The sequence below is a fragment of the Rhincodon typus genome, unplaced genomic scaffold (assembly GCF_021869965.1).
Source record: "Rhincodon typus isolate 14 unplaced genomic scaffold, sRhiTyp1.1 hic_rhity00000985, whole genome shotgun sequence".
NCBI lineage: Eukaryota > Metazoa > Chordata > Chondrichthyes > Orectolobiformes > Rhincodontidae > Rhincodon > Rhincodon typus.
This window is the reverse complement of record NW_025966623.1, coordinates 1,286-13,743: the sequence shown is the minus strand read 5'-3', so window position 1 is coordinate 13,743 and position 12,458 is coordinate 1,286. Positions and strand designations below refer to the sequence as shown.

The window sequence follows — 12,458 nt, the reverse complement described above, 5'->3', positions numbered from 1 at the left end:
CTGGGGCATAACAATGAGTTGAATCAAAGATTACTCATTCTAGATTGACAAATATGATTATACTTGCCCGCCAATGAACCTCTTGTAAGCCAATCTTGGAGAAGTTCCTCTGCTTATTTTATGGGCTTTTGTCTTTACTATGTTTGTTTTAAAAGTTAAAAACATACTTATTAGGCACATTTTGTAAGGCTGTGCAGTAGTTTGTGCAGTGGCAGCAAGTGGAACAGAACACTGACTTCACGCATTTGCGTTATTTTTCTTTGACTTTCAAACAAGTAAGTTAGTAACCATTTGGATTTCACTTTACCCTCTACTGCTCATAGAATGAAAGTTTATTTCAACTGAAACTTAAGAAATATGATACATTTTTCCATGTAACTATTATATCATTTGACTCTACGTCCTTCTTAGGATGACCCTAGTTACTGCTGATGGGTTCGAAGAATTGACCATTTATATAGAACATAATGAGGCACTTTCCTAAAAAGAAATAAGGAATTTGGGCTGAAAGAGTGTTGCACAGTCACTTTCTATTCCTGGTGTTTCATGGGAGGTATATCAGACTTGTGAGTTGGAGATGAATCTGGAGTCCTAGAGAGGGCTAGAAAATAGGGATGTGCTCACCAGAAGTGTTAGTTATGTTGTATTATCTCACAGATTGCAAACTAAAGCTTTTACAGGCATTTTCTGACCACTGCAAAATACAATAGGAATGAAAACAGGAATTTAGGCAATGCGGAAAAGAGTATTAAGATGTGAATCCTTTGCCAATAATATGATTAGGTCAGTGTTCAGCAAAATTTAACTAACACTATCTTGCTGGTGTGTTGACATAACTTTCAGGAACTGTCATATATTGCTGCATGATTTGTTGACATAGTTTAATAATTTATGTTGCTATGCAATGTTTAATGGAATTTTGAATTTCCAGATTCATTACTCTTGTTCTGTTCTGCAAGGAAGTCCCATTAAAATGTTAAAGTAAAAATGGTAGATCTTAGATTGTTAGCACTTTATTCCACGCTCTTCTCTGGTACGGGCCTTATAATCTTTGCTACACTGGACTTGCTTTGCAAGTCAATGAATTGAAATCATAGAAAATTATTAAGAAGAACCTGTTGAACACAATCAATCCTCGTAGTACCTATTGCATTAAACTTGATAAAGATCACTGGATGACACCAGCTGTATTGATGTAGATGCAAAATGTTTAGTTTTTCAATTTACCTGCTGAATATAATTTAGCACCAATTTAAAGCACAATCATCAAACAAGGGCAAATCTCTATTCAAATTCCAAATTCAAGCTTCTGTTTTTTTAAAGAAGTTCACCTATTCTAAGCTAAAAAGTATTCAGAATCAGCCATATGTGTGAACAAGTTGTAAAACAAGATGTGCTGATTCATCAGGCATCACTGCCTCCTATAATAATGAAAAATATGAATATCCTAGTGATCTAGAAATATTATTAATGGAGAAATTGCATTGCAAGAAACTTTTGAGCCTGTTACATTTTGGACTACCTTGTTTTCATTTGGACCAATATCTTTGAGGAAGTTTGAATTCCTTATCTAAAACCATGCTCTATCCAACTGACCATTAAAAATGTATTGTAAATAACAAGTTTTAATCTTAGGGACTCCTCCCTGTCGGTAGGAAAAAACCCAAACTATTTATATTTTAATGAAATTTATACTTTTCCTTTTCATTTTTTCGGTTTCTGCTCTCTACTGACCCATGTTGGAATATTGTCCAGTGGTGGCAGTGCTGCAATGTCTCACTCATATGGTCATTCTCAATGTCTGACCTGTTACAGTGGGTGTCAACAGGTTATTTGACAATTTGTGGCAAAACACTTGAACCCGATTCTGTCTTAACTCATGTGTCCATGCAAATTTTATAGGAGGAACCACTGGATAATAATCAGACAACTTTTTCACTTTGCAAGCCTTTCACATAGCCTCTTCTATCAAGGCCTGTATTGTTGTTATCCATTGATTGTTACCTTGCTTTGAATTCTTTTATTTCTTCACTCTTCTTTCCCTCCATTAAATAAGCAGTCATGATTTGTATTAATTTTGTTGCCTTGCAGAAACCTATCTTTTAAGAGAAGCCAGAGTGTGATTTCATGTGAGGATTTCCTACTTGAGAGCCCAATGATGTCATGCTGCAACAGCATTGTCTTTTAAGGATGTAAGAAGAATAATCTGCAGGTCTTTGAATTACTTTATAATTTATGCAGAAAGAGTACATCAGTTCCCAATGAGTTATCCAAGAATTTGTTTCTTGTAAATTTAACTTTACAATCCAATGTTTTGCCTCACTGAGATTGGCTTTTCACCTGGTCCAAAATCTAATTCTGAAAATAACTTCTAAATAATGACAAAAGCAATATTAAATTGGCTGCAATTCAGGAATGAAAGGGGAAAAAAAGCAATAGGTCACACAGCCTTATTAGCAGAAGTGATAACACTGAAGCCAATCAGGCATTGGGCAAGTTATCAGCTCATCAAAATGCAAAAGATATCATCTCAGTACCAGGTGCAGATGTTGTGTCGAAATTTCTGACGGTTATGATTCACTCACTGTCTAAAATGTGCTTTTAAACTGTAAATTATAGCCATATTGGTCATGCTTCAACCAATAGAAAATATTAGTAGAAAACAGGAAACTGTTGACATGTGCCTTGTTCAGCTGAAATCAAGAAATTTGTTACAATGCCAATTCTTTTTTACTTTTCAAATCTACACACAATGATGGAGGATATTTAAGTATTTAATGAATTAAAAAATTCATTAAACAACTGCTGGGCAGTTGATCCAGCAAACTAACTTGTTTTGGAGGTAAGGTATAATATTGGACTTTAATTGTAGTCTGATGAATTAGTTTCTGCAACATGACTAACTCCAGAAGGAACACATTTGTTTAATAGCTGACATTGATGCTTTTCTTCTTTGTAATCCTCTGCCAGTTAAATGCTCATTCACCTGACAACATACATAGTCTCCCTCCCTGCACTACTGTCTAGTGATGTCAGCAGAAATGATCTGCCGATGTATCCTTGCATGACTCCATTAAAAGTAACAAAGGAAGTATTTCAGTGCAGCATGAGCTACAGCTTTGGCTAGGCTAGTGTTGGGCAGACCTTCCCATGTTGTATCTAATGCAATCATTATTGGATGATTGAAGTAATCTTCTAACATAGAGATGGAAATTCCTCACAAGGGGGAAAAAGCAATTTCTTTTTTAAATGAGGCATTGATCATTTTCTTCTGTTAAATTTTAACCTTAATGATTAAACAGGAGCAGAACCATGAAGTTTCAATCTGTGAACCTTACCATCTGTGCCACAAGGTCTGTTTCTTTGGCCGTGCTTTTCTGCCACAACTGATTCACGTGACCATCATATCGACAGGTTACTGTATTTGGATGCTCTGATGTTCTGTTTCTACTCCTATGTAATGGTCTAATTTCAGTATTCAAATTTAATAACTTCTGTTGCAGTGGAGTAATTCTATCTGGTAAAACTGTCTTGAACAATATTGGATTTATATTATCATAGTTTGCAATAAATGGAATGCGGCAACAGGAGTTGTAGTTTAACATTATAACCATATGCCTCTGACTTACCTGGAAGTGGAGGAGCTAACTTTAACTATTGATAGTGGCGTAACATGGGCATTCTTGCACTGGCTACCCATATACACCCCACCTGATACTTCTTTCATTGACTTTAATGACCATTATACCCTCCACCAATCTGATAGCACCAAAAGTTAGAATCCACCTCTCCTCCCACCAGGTCTGTTTTCAAGTTGAGTCTTATTGACCTTGGTAATTTATGACGTGCAGTATTGTTTCCAGTCCATATAATAGTAGAAAAAGGCATTGCAGATTTTCAGATAAATCTAAAATATTTACAGCTACAATAAAGGAAGCCCTTGCAATGATTTGATTGCCAGTTATTCAAGTCTGTTAGTAAACTGAACCAAAGATTTGTGTGAAATGACTCTTGATACAGTGCTAAACACCCTTGCCTGCTTAGTGTCAGAACTTTGACAAGGATCTTTTGGTCCACCTGCTGATTCTGAAGCCATTCACAATTAGTTATTTTGGCTTCTAGGTTGTATGGTGCTTCAATTGTCAACTTGGTCAATCAAGACTTGAGTGTAAAATTCTAAAGCTGTAAATACATGACTAATTCAATGCTGAAGAATTTCCTGTCTTAAAGTAGATCCAGTAAAATGAAGGTGCCTCGTATAACATGCATTTTACACTATTAACAGGATCCTGCAGGAAAACAACCCAAAAAAGGAAATTATTCAAACTGCTCTTTATCTATTAATAAATATAAAGTTTCCGCAAACAGTTGCTTTACTTTGTGTTAGTAAAGGAAGAAATAGCTATTAATTTCACTTGTGTTGATGTCATTAAACTATATTAAAACCACACAACAGCAGGTGACCTCATTCTCTACAATATGATATTTAACTTGTTCCAGGAAATTGATATAAAGATATTCAATTCTGTTAGACGTTATTTCTATTTTTACTCAAATGATGATTCTTGGCAAGGCTGAGGTATAAAGTAACAGATCAAATTTCATATTTTATTCTGGGGTTCTATTAAAAGCATAAACTATTGGCCTTGACGATGAAAGGGAAAGTAAAGGTTGGTGAGGGAAAAAGTGTTGTAAAAAGACTGGATTTCCCTTTAACTGAAAGAAAAAGAAGTGCAATAAGGTTTAAATGGCAGGTAACTTTGTGTTATAATCAGATGTTTTTGGTAATATGAAAAGGTGACCAATATATTTTTTTTTAAATCTTCTTTAAATTTTGTCTTTGGTAGAGTTTAATTTGGAAAAAGTAAGTTTTATTTTAGTTCACAATTATTTTCAGAAAGTAGTTAAGCCCAAGTAATTTTCGTTCTAATTCATTTGTGTGAATATCTGAAAAACTATGTAGTATTTTGGTTTACTTTTCCAGTCTAGATTAGTGTCCTTTCCAAAGTTTAAAGATGAATCTAATTGGCTTATTTCAATATGATGATGTAATTCATCTGGAAAGCTCCCTAGTAATTACAAGGTTATTTGACTAGAATTTTCCATAATCTTGTCATGTCTGAAGAAGCCAATGTGAATCCAAAGCCAGACTCTCAAACAAAAGCTGAGGAGATAATTGGATCAACAATTGGCCATTCAGATTTCTGTCAATGAATTCAAACTACAGTTCTCTTAAACCTCTTGTGACTGATAGTTTAATTTTGTGTGTTTGCTTTGTTCTTTTCCAAGTGCAATTTTTCTCTGTTTCAATAATATCCATTTAGCACTGATTAATTCATTAGTACAATTACTAACAGTTAGACTTTCAGGTGTGCAAGTACAAGATCTGAGAACTGTGGCCTGCCTCAACAAGAGCGGGGGAGAAAAGGATCAGAAACTTTCTATTAAACTTCGTTATAAAACCACATGGTAGCAATTTGCAATATGCTGTACCTATGTTCAAAACCAAGGGATAGTATTACTGGTTGTACATTTGATTGGAAGCTTTTGTTCATAAGTGTAAAAATTGAATGATAATTGACCATTGTGGGTCAGATGGCAACATTCAAATTGGCCTGCTGAGATCTTTGAAAGCTCCAATTTTTGGATTGACAAGAGCAGGAGCTTTGAAGCCCACTTATCAAATTGTATGCGCCATAACTAACATTGGCCTGATGTGCCTCTGTTTACATCTATCTCTGTCTGTTGACACAATTATTTTTCCAATTTTAAAAACAATGTTGCCCCCTCTCATTTGCCATTTTCCTCTTTTTCTTTCATAGGCAACCTATTTTTGTCTTAAATATATGTGGGGTCTGGGAGAGCAAATGTTTGTATTCAGATTGTCAGTCTTGGAGAACGTGTTCATTTGAGATCACTTATAAGACCAAGCACATGTTATGCTGGATTGAAAGGATGAAAGAGGAATCTGACTAAGAAATTAGGAGCCGTATTTATTATCCTCTGCACACAGTCAGTTTAGTTTTGTAATCACAGAGGAAGTAAAGACAAAGAGCAGGAGCCATGAAGTTTTCTGTGAATAAAAGAAGTTCATGCTTGTTCAGCATCCTGCTTGAAGTTTAAATTCCTGTAAAGAAGCATTTGGAGACCCAGAAAAGATCCTTCCTCATATAAGTTACATGTACAAACTAAAAAGGCTGCTACCCATCTGAACACTCCTGCATTAAACCTTTTCTATCTTGAAGTCATGGAAGTGATGTGATCATCCACAACTCCTCCTGCATATAACATATTATACTACAGTTCATTTTCAACACTCGGGTAAAAGCTATTCATTTCACTATTAAGTTGGGTATTTTGCAATAGTTAACCATCAATTAGTCACTCGATCCTGCAACTTTTTAAAATACTTTTTCTGAGTCTTGTGGTTGTTTCTGTTTTGAAGTCCTGCTGTTAGGACAGTGATTTTGGTCAGGTTATTTTCTTGGACAAGATGCAAACCTTTATTTTGTTGTTGCTGCTGCATTTGAATTTACTTTGCCTTCAGTTGCTGTCTATAGCTGTCTCTTGATATCCATACACTTTTGCAACGAGCTTTGCTGGTAGTCTGTATTAATACTGTCTCCTCATAATGAATTGACTTATTTTAATAATAAATTATCTTAAGAATTTTTAAAAAATTGAAAACAGGTAGAGAAAGAAATGCTGCTTTCACTTTGTCCACTACACAAAAATACCATACAAGGAAACAGTTTGAACTCAAAAGCCAAGAACATAAGCACTCTGGGTCAGATAGAGACATAAGTAAGGCACTATAGCCACTCCTAGTCTAAAGCACAAACCAAAATGCATTCTGTGTGGACATAGGGTTAAAAACGTGCTGTTAGATCTTCTACTGTTCACATTAATTTCCCAAGTCTACGTCGTTAATCCTCAGTTCCCATTGGCCTCGGAAATTAGTCAGAGAAAACTGCCCCTCTTTTGTAATCAGATATTTTCCTACTACAAACACTTTAGGTATCTCAGTGTGTATGAAGTATAACTAGTTGCAAAGTACTGAGGCAAACTCAGTAATGCAGCTCCTGTTCTAGCAGTGATTTCATTTGCTCCACTAATTGATGTCAGTCTTAATCACCACTCAACCAAGACCAGGTCCTAGTTTTTTCTGTGAAGCTAATTAATGAATGACCATCTCCTTTGAAAATGGGATTGTAGTATCACATTCCAATCTTTTTCTTTCTGTAAGCCCCCACCCTAGACCAGTCGATCATTATTTCGATTGATACAGCTACTGGAGAGGAATTAAAAGTCTTGTATCTATCTGTTTTGGTGATAATAAAATTCACTCCGATTAATATAATTTCAATGTGGAAATTTTAGTGTCAAGATGCTTCACCATCTCACCACGAGCTGAGATGCTGTCCTGAGCCTGTTATGTCATATCCAAAATTAAATGGAAAAATAGAATCAGTTTTCCTAAGTAGATCAAAGCTTTTATCTATATACCCAAGTAACTGTTTTCACTTCCATCATAATTATCTAAATGCCACTCAAGTACAGTGATTATGTAGTTTTTGTAAAGTATAAGGTAGATAATTGCTGCTGTTCATATTCTAATTAAATATGTCACTTAAACTAAATCGAAGAGAGCCACATAAGCTTGAAATATCTGAAAGTAAGCTGCTAAAAATCTTCCACCACCACTACTGCCTACAGCATTTAATTTGTTCCTCACCAGTTTTTTCACCTTTTCCTGGATGTGTTGACTTGAGGATGGTGCTGAATCTTGTGCATACTTATCATGAATGGGTTGGAAACTCACCCTAAATTGCCACAGTACTAGTATGCTCCAAGATACTATTGGTGTGGTCATTATTCATGTGCGAGTCTTGATCGCAGGAGGGAATTAAGCAAAGCCCAAGTCTCCTCTCATCTGATATTGAAATGTGGGCCCTGGTCTACCTCAACAAATCCAAGACTAAAGTCTAAGACCATTTAAAGCTAAAATAGTTTGAAGTCTGTAATAATTCATTGATCTTTAAAGGGCGACAAAATTCAAAACGAAATATATAGAGTACGGCAGTTCGTTCCTTGTGAATAACCATAACTTGTAACTTGAGTAGTTTCATTGATGGTTGAGGTTTAAAATGATTTATGAACACCAAATATGCAGCAAACAGACCAGTAATGTCTCCCAATTAAAAATTTGTTTCTCCTAAAATATCTTATGATTCAAAATCATTTCTAATATAGTTTACATATTCATAAGGAGATTATATTTGGATGTTATTGTCTCTGTTTTCTTACTGTGTTCACTGGACACTCAGTTCCTGATGCCAATCATTAGTTTCCAAATAACTAACTACTTTTTCCTCCTACAGTCTCTTGGAAGGAATCAAAAGAACTTTAATAGGAGCCTGGACATGCTCAATATCTGTAGCATGTACAAAAAAGTTGAATTATATGGTCCTATAAATAGCAGGGCTAGAAAGCTCAGAAATGACTTGTCAATAAAACTATATTCTTTTTGTCCAATTTTTTGGGAGTATTTTTCTTGTACACTCAGTACAAACTAACCATGAATTTTACAGTATCTGTTCACTCTTATACTGGCAATCAATATGTGAATATGTGATTCGGGTACTGAATAGTTCAACATCTCCGTGACCACCCAAAATTGAAATGTCTGTTTGAGTTGTTTGAACATAAAAAGAAAACTGTTAACTTCCCAGGCAGAATGTGAATGGGTGTCTCATTTGTGATGGTGCAAGAGGTGCTTAATTTATAAGGGTAGCAAATATGTAACTTTTTAACTTTTTAATGTGAGAAAGAATATCTGGAGGTCTTGCTTGCTCTGTGGGAAAGAGAACGTGCTGAGTGTGCCTTTAAATTAAGTGCATTCCAGAATACTGCCATATAGTTACCATACGTGATGCACATCGCGAGATTGTCACATTTATCATTCAATCCAGTAACAACTGCCACCTAGCAAAAGCAAGTTCAACACCTTGAATTCACATTTTATTGCTCCCTGATGTACACACTTCTCCAATTTGGGCTAGCTATCCCTAAGGGAAGAGAGAGGGAATAATAACCGGTTCCTGTGGTCAACGGTGAATGAACATTGATGGTAGAGTAAGTTCGGGAGAATAGAAAATAACTTTCACTGTGATAAAATACAAGTTATTCTTTGATTTTTTTCTTCTAAATTTTAATTCAGTAACCCTTTATGAATGATGTATTTGGTCAATCTTGGCTGTAGTTAGCTCACATATTTGTGACAACATTCTGAGTATCAGCATATTGATGATGAGTGTCACAGCTGACCGAGAGGCCTTGTGTTCAGGGTTCAGGTAAAGTTTGAGAGCAGAAATTCTAATGGAAGGAATATTTTGGATGTTAACGTGTTAAAGCCACAGAAAGAAGTAGTTATTTTTATCAAGTTATTTCTAACTTAAACCAAACTGAATGAATGTGGCATTTCTCAAAAAATTGCTAATGAACTTCTTTCAAGTTGTCAATTTTGGTCCTGAGATCCAAGTGCAATAGTACAAATACCAACTGCCTATTCTGCATGTTACACGAGGAAACAGTCTTGCAGCTCACTCAGTTTATACTTGAGATAACAAGGTGTAGAGCTGAATGAACACAGCAGGCCAAGCAGCATCAGACGAGCAGGAAGGCTGACATTTCGGGCCTACCTTATACTTGGTTCAGTTGTAAAAAGGAAATTCCATTTGTGACTGTTAGAGTCGATCGTGGGCGTGAACCATTTTAGGCAGTAAATGGAACTCTCCCTCCCACGGCACCTTTAAACAATACTGTACTGAACAAAAAAAAACAATGTAGAGTGGATCCTGAAAATATGAAAATGTGGCAGAAATTGCTAGAAATGTTCACCAGGTCAATGTTCATTAACCTGAAACATTGATGGGCCTGATTTTTAACTATGTTTTGAGTGAGTTAAAATCAATTTTTTCCCCTCTGTCTATAGATGCTGTCTGACCTATTGAGTATTTCTAGCAATTTCTGTATTAAAATTGTGTTCACATTTTGTTTTCTGATTTCCCAGTCAACCTTTTAGATTATACCGAGAGTTGCATTTCAGTAACTTAGGAGATGTAAACACTGTGGTACATGTACAAAGGATACAATGTCGAAGTAACGTCCTGCCTTTATCAAAGGACTACAGCTCTAAGTCAATGCAATGCCCTAGATAACATAGTCTATTCCAATTAATTCATGAATAAATTTTTATTTAGGCTAAAAAACAATTTTGTGAATTACTGTATAGGAAAAGACTTTAGCTAGAAACTTCTGTTTTTGTAGACAATTATTAATCATCCTTTTTTTCACATCTATTGCCATATTACTTTGATATCCCCAAGCTCTTAACACAATTGCATTAACACCTTTCCACATCTTTTTTCAGTTGAGAAGGCAGGATATGAGTCAATCTCTTGAGTTTCACTGTGAGAACAACTAATATGCTTTATGGCCACAGCCCATCTCGTATAAGCTTGATTCATCTTGTGTTCTCTCCACCATATGAAACTGGAAGATAATGATGTTTTTAGGATGTACGGCTGTGACCATGAGATCAGAACGAGGTGGTGTTCCTGGTCTGGAAGTACAAACAGAATTTCCAGTGCATTACCAGCAAAGTCATAGTAGTTAAATGGAACCAACTCCCAAAGATTCCCAGCTCGGGTATTCATTTTTTAAAAAATGTCATATCCCAGATATCTAACTCCAATAGAAAACCACTTAAATGCAAGCAAGCTCTACATTGGGGTAAATTTGATTGTCTTGTAGCAACCCACTCATAACTAGGGGAATATTCCACATCGTCCGAAAAAGCTTAGGAGTAAGTATTTTAAAAATGGACATCACTGCATTTGTCTTTCTTTTTCACCAGAAATAGCTGGTTTTAGGAAGCTCTGTTATGATTGAGAGGGACCTTACCTGTGTTGTAGTTTCTCAACTTCTTTCTTCACTGCAGAACTTAACAGATGCCTCGTAGTTCTAGTATGTTAGAGAATATCTAAAGGATACAGCCTCAAACTAAGATAAGTGCCTCTGTTAAACCATCTGAAGGTATGTTCATGGAAAGGTGATGCGCAGGGACAGTGTAAACAGGACCCACGTCCTTTCACTATTTTTATGATGCCAACGTAGTGCATTGAGTTTCCTTTGCAGATTTCTGGCTAACATAATCAGCCCAATGGAAGAGCAGTTTGTTGCCTTTTGTTAATCCTTGACATTAAAATCATTTGTAGGATTTTTCTTTCTCCTTTTCCAGATAGAGTGTGTGATGTGTTCAATGTATTTTGCAGTTAATTGAGGCACTTGTAAAATACTTGTTGTACCAGTTTGTAACTCAAAATTACATATAGTTTTGAAAAACAAAACAAATATCTGTGCTTTTGTATGTAATTATAATCTTTATTAAACGTTGTATTAATATTGGGTGAGTTGTGAAAAGAAATTGATTATTTGATATATTTGTTTCTGAACCATTATGGCCTTATTTGTTGGAACTTTTGTCTTGAGAAACATCTGTGATATATAGTTGTATGCTGTTCTGTATCGGAAAAGTAAATATTGTATTTTGTATAAACAAAAAAATATGCTTAGTTTTGTTGTAAACTGGGTGCTTTGATCAGCTTTTGCTGAGCTGTGGACCTAAAGAGAAGGAAGCAGGATTTGGGACTGCACTGTTTAATGTTGTAATTCAGCTTGGGGTGATATGTAAGCATTTGTAAGAGTGTTTAGTCCTGGTGCAAAAGCTGTTTTCTACTTTTTGTAGTGTTTCTTTTAAATAAAAGAGCAGATATAAAACACCTCCGTTTGCTGCTGCCTTTTCTTATTTGTCCATGGGAGATGGGTGTCACTGGCTGGCCCATCCCTAATTGCCCTTGAGAAGGTGGATTTGCCTTCTTGAACCATTGCAGTTCTTTGATTGTAGGCACACCCACAGTGCTGTTAGGGAGAAAGTTCCACGTTGTTGAGTTGACAGATGTGAAGGGATTACAATATGCTTCTCATTCAGGATGGCGAATGAATTGAAAGAGAGGTTACAAGTGGTGACGTTCCATGCATCTGCAGCCTTTGTGCCCTTCTAGGGTGATCAAGGTTGTGGGTTTGGAGGTGCTGTCAGAGGAGCCTCTATGAGTTATGGCAGCATATCCTGAACAGGGTGTACACACCTAACAGGTATTTGGAATTGGAATGTCTAATTTCTAGCCAGTGCTGTTCCATTCACAGGTATTGAGGCAAAATTTAATATCATTCAAAAACAGCCCAAGTAAATGTTTTAAGATATCAAAATATCTTCAAGCACTTCACAACAGAGAGGACATGAAGGAGAGGTTTGCAGAGGTCACTGATGTATGAATCAAAAGAGAGATTTCAAGAGCATGAGATGGATGTGGAAGGTAATTTATCTTTCATTAATC

At 35.8% G+C, this 12,458-nt stretch overlaps 1 protein-coding gene across 1 annotated transcript in view; it reads left to right on the top strand.

Moving 5' to 3' along the window:
- The window catches only part of LOC109917635 (MHC class II regulatory factor RFX1-like), a 29,384-nt gene extending 17,539 nt beyond the window's left edge, over window positions 1–11,845 (top strand). Inside the window, exon 10 of the mRNA XM_048592306.1 lies at window positions 2,092–11,845. The gene's annotated coding sequence lies outside the window, so the exon portion shown is untranslated. The remainder of the gene's footprint in view (window positions 1–2,091) is intronic.
- Window positions 11,846–12,458: the final 613 nt, after the last annotated feature.